The 5,196-nt window shown below is 36.9% G+C and overlaps 1 pseudogene; it reads right to left on the bottom strand.

Moving 5' to 3' along the window:
* Positions 1-832: 832 nt before the first annotated feature.
* LOC139823190 (uncharacterized) lies at positions 833-3,508 on the bottom strand (annotated as a pseudogene).
* Positions 3,509-5,196: the final 1,688 nt, after the last annotated feature.

The following is a 5,196-nucleotide window of genomic DNA, read 5'->3' as shown; positions in this document are numbered from 1 at the left end:
TTTTTGAAAACCCTATTCTTTCTTGTTGATGGATGAAAATTCAAACCTATTCTGCTGTTCCTGACTGGGTTAGATTCGAATTTCTGTGCCTTTCAAAATCTGTAGTTGCGCGAGTTATAGAAGGCCAGACCGAGGGCCAGACTAAATTGCATTTGCATCACAACTTGCTGTCCAATTTTCCAATTTCTTGATTCCATGCTTTCCTATTTGATTCAATGTACAAGAAGTTTTTCAAATCAAGTGATCTTATTAGAACTGAATGTAGAATTATTTAGAAGTAAATAAATATTTTTTTAGCAAGATAAGCACGTGTATCTTATCACTATTTGATGAAATCATTAACGCTGCTATTCTCAACATTATACTAGTTTGAGACTTTGAAAATCTTCTGGCGCAACATTGTTCATTCTAGGATTCTAGGGATTTTTAGACATTTAGTCTAAAGTAACGGCTGGAGCTGTTCATTGAGTTTCTTGAGTTATCTGCTGCAGTTTTTTCTATTTTTCGTGGTAGAAAAACTACAACAGATAACTCAAGAAACTCAATAAACAGCTCTAGCCATTACTTTGTAATGCAAAAAAAAAGTTGGGCAATAAAGGTAACTTTTAAAGCTTTGAAAATTTAATTTTTATTTCTAAAGTAACTTATATATTAGGAAACTGGCTACAAGTAGTAACAATTATTAATTTACTACATAGACTTATGAAACACGCTGCAATTAAACTTATGTCAAACTACAACAGCAGAACAATAAAACTAAACATAGAGACATTTTCAGTCTTTAAACATCATCTGAATAAAATATAGTATACGTAGTTAAAATCAAATAGAAACTTGCAATCTTTAAACATCTACTGAAAAACTTAAATACTAAACATCTTTGATACGTAAATTATACATTAATGAACTGGCTACATATTGTAACGAGTGTTAATTTACATAGACTTCTGAAACACGCTGCAATTAAACTTATGTTTAACAAAAGCAGCAGAACAGCAAAATCAAACATAGAGATACTTTTAGTCTTTAAACATCTGAATAAAATATATCACAAGTAGTTAAAATCAAATAAAAACTTAGTCTTCAAACATCTATTGAAAACTGAAATAGTGAACATCTTTGATATATAACACATGGTAAACTAGCTATTTCATGGTAATAAATGTCAATTTACCATAAAGACAAAATCACACTGCAATTAACTAACGTCAAACAAATGCAGCAGAACAACTAAGTAAAAACTTACTTACTAATTATCTCTGATAAATACTTTGAAATTGGTGACATGAGTAAACTAGGAATCAATGACTAAGAATTAGAGGCAGCTGCTAAAAGCTCATCAATCTTACTTATAATATCACCATTAAGCCTCAAACTACCGCCTACAGAGCAAGGGCAAGGCAAAGAACAAATATAATTTGACAAATTAAAGAAGGAATGTTGTTTTCTGGACGGAATAAGAACACCACTTACAGATATTTCAAACCATGTACACAAACATCCTATACCCTTAGCATTATTTAAAGGATCCTTTGTCGGTGCAAAGGTAGCTGAGTAGTTTGTAGCTTTCCCTGTTCCTGTTAAGTAAAAAAAACTTAAGACCCGTCCAATTAAAAGTTCACAATTATTGTCGGGATCGTTAAAGGCACATCAATCACCCAGATGAACATTCTCACAGTGACATACGTTATTGATTGTCTCTACATGGCCTTCAGGATTAAAATTGTCCTCTTTTTGCTTCACCCTGTGAACACAATCAGAACTAAGCCTAGAGTGACCATTACTTAGGAGCCAACAAAGCGTTGTTTTGCGAAGAACAATCTCTTTTCCTGTATTGTCGACATAATTTACAAATGGACTTTGAAGATTCAACTGTGCTTCTTGTCTAGCAGAAATATCTGCCAGCAATATGTCTTCTTCAGTGTCTGCTTCTTCACTTGCTGGCACAGTAAGATCCAAAATAGGCTCGTCCTGAGTGACTTTAGGTTTTAAATGGTAGAGATGAAGAGGCACAGGAGGAGAAACTTTTTGACTTATTTTTGGTTTCATGCCTAGAGTTCTAGCTTCAGAAATAGCAAATGCTCTGGCCTCCTGAATTGACTTAATTATATCTTTATCACAAAAGAGTTCACATATTGGCAAAGTTGAGGGATTTGGTTTGTTTCTTGGAAAAACAGCATCAGAGGACAGCTCTTGCATAAGGTGTAACTTAAGTTGGATTCTCCTGATTTTGTACAAGAGATCAAGCATATCAAAGTTAACAACTGTGTTAAAAACAGTTGTAAAAGACCTCATAGCACGGAAGAATCCTTTACATGGTTGGGAACTGAAGATCCATGGTAGGAAAAGCTCTGGTCTCCCTTCTTTTTGCAGTCTTCGGATTACAGCTACAAGTGCATGTGCATTAAGTTTTATACATAGATAGGTATACGTAGTCAAGAAATTTTTACTTGTGCTGTAACCATTTTCTTGAAGCCATTGCTTCCAGATGCGGAGAAAAAATACTTTTCCAAATGGCACTTATACGTTCAGAAGGAGTAAGGTTTTTTTAGGAGATATGCATCAGAAATGTTTCTCATAACTTTTAGGTACATCTTCGTAGCTGCAGCGCCAGGTATATTGGATAATAGCACCCTTACTGACATAATTTTCTCTGCAGCATTGAAATTCATCTTGTCATCAGCTTTCAAATAAGACTTAACCAAACCGTGCTCTAGCTTGGATTCCTCCTGCATGAGTATTCTCAAATGCGTTGGAGAAACAACATGGCTACCCATGGGCAAAACTATTGAAGGTTTTAGAAATCTTGTTTTCAGCTTGATTATAATGTGCACGGTGTCTTGAATATAGGACGTCTTTTGGTCAATATCTTGAACAAACCAATCATACCACACAAGCGAATTGTCAACAGTCACTGGGAAGCCATTTGACCTCATTGCACTCAACAGTCGTGTATCAGCGTCTGAGGAGAATCCAAGAATGTTAATTCCAAGAACAGAGGCCTCTTCCTTCATCCACTTCCACCGTTTCAAAACCACATCTGACTTAAATCTGTTGTTTGTTCCAAATACACAAAACAAAATGCAGGAGCTGTTGAAAAGAGAGGTTGGGCCATGATAACATAAGCGTAGTTCGATTTGGAACATGAATTAAAATAATCTTGAATAACATTGCTAAATGTAGCTTTGTAGTGGAACGTAATTGGAAGTCCTGTGGAAGAGGTGGGAGCGAACAAAACCAACAATCGTGTTGGATGACACATCATATCTAATTCTGCTTAGAATTCAAGTTCCATCTTCGCTGATCATTACTGCCGGTGGGTAACCGCCATCTTCAAGATGCCTTTTCAGTTCCTTGAAACGAAATTCCCCTTCGTTATAGAAGGCTGAGTGGCGGAATTAGTGACCTTGCTCAAAGTTGAAATTGAAGGAAGCCCGAGGTTTTTCTGCAAAACTTCATACAGCCATCTACCGCCTACAAGGAATACAAAACTAGCAAACTTGGGAACAATTTCTTCTTTGTACCTAAACCCATGGACACTTCTTCTTGCATTTTCCGCTGCTGTTCTAACGAGAGCACTAAGAATTTTTGATGGTATGTTAGATAGGTAGTCTGTTTGCTTTTGCTCTACCAACTGTTCTGATAAATTCAATAAAGTTTTTCAAAGTTCTGAATTTTCTGTCAACAGCTTCTCGTGGTTATTATTTAAGCAAAGAAAAAATGATGTGATGAAAGGATAATTCTGCGATACCCTCTCTAGAGACCGCTTATTTTTGGCAGCACGGAAATACTGTTCTAATTTCCACTTATTTGAACAAGGTTGGAGCTGAGATGACTTCATTGACTTTGCACGGAGGTGTCCTGCTCCTTGGATGCCCCCGGAGAAACAAAATTTTTATTTTCATCATCAGAAAGGAGATTATAATTATGTTGCCTTCTTCTTTTGGGATTTACAACATCATCATCATCATCAAATTCACCATCTTGAGGAACTGTAGATGAAGATCCTGAATTTGTGTGTGTGTGTGTGTGTGTGTGTGTGTGTGTGTGGGTGTGTGCGTGTGTGCGTGTGTGCGTGTGTGCGTGTGCGTGCGTGCGTGCGTGCGTGCGTGCGTGTGTGTGTGTGTGCGTGCGTGTGTGTGTGTGTGTGTGTGTGTGTGTGTGTGTGTGTGTGTGTGTGTGTGTGTGTGTGTGTGTGTGTGTGTGTGTGTGTGTGTGTGTGTGTGTGTGTGTGTGTGTGTGTGTGTGTGTGTGTGTGTGTGTGAAACTGGGCTGTGAGACATTTCTGCATTTGAAGTGCCTGCAACTGGACCTCTTTCAAGCATACTTTTGATGGTAATCTGTAGAGCAGTTTTAACATTTTTGACCGAATGAAGGCGTGAGCAATGCCGACGATAATTAGACAAGAGTCACCGTCCCTGATTAAAATATACAGTTACATTTGAATGCTTTTTAGTTGCACAGTTTCCAACACTACATACAGGACAATTAATTGAAGCACTGGAAGGCCTTTCATTCTTATGTGCAATGATGAAAACTGGTTTTTCTAAAATAGACTGATCACTTTCAACAAGATTCTTTAATTGATGGATTGATGACAAAATGGAAGCTGCTAACTTATCTCTTTCACATTGATGGGCTGTGGTTGCAGGAAATACAGGCACAACAAGCAATTGATGTGATGACTGTAATTTAGATCCCTTATTCTTACTTCTTAATAACATTTCCTGCTGATCGATTCTTTTCTTGCAGAAATCACTTACTCGCTGAAAAGTCGCCATAATTTTATGGCCACTTGTTATTGTAAACAATTTTGGGCATTTAGCAAACATACCAAGGTAGCTTTCTTTACTTTCAGGAGGACAAACTGAATTGGCATATTCTGATATAACATTGCGTGCAAAAGTTTCAAGTTCTGGCAAATGTTCAGAAGCTTCAAAGCCTTTCATAGAATGATCATTGTTAAACCCTGTCATATTTAATAGATTCTTCAAGTACATAGGTAATATTACACCTATTTCCTCTTCTATGACTTCCCAAAAGTCCTTGCCATTCTTCTCCATCTCTTCTACTTTCCCCTGATGGTTCCTTTGCTCGATCAGCTTCTTTTGCTGGTTTTCACTTTCATTCTGAACCCTGTGTTGTTCCAAGCTCTTCTCTACAATTATATTCTCAGCCATCTTGTGCTTTTTGTTT

This window comes from Temnothorax longispinosus, chromosome 12 (assembly GCF_030848805.1).
Source record: "Temnothorax longispinosus isolate EJ_2023e chromosome 12, Tlon_JGU_v1, whole genome shotgun sequence".
Lineage (NCBI taxonomy): Eukaryota > Metazoa > Arthropoda > Insecta > Hymenoptera > Formicidae > Temnothorax > Temnothorax longispinosus.
This window is presented reverse-complemented; position numbering and strand designations above follow the sequence as displayed.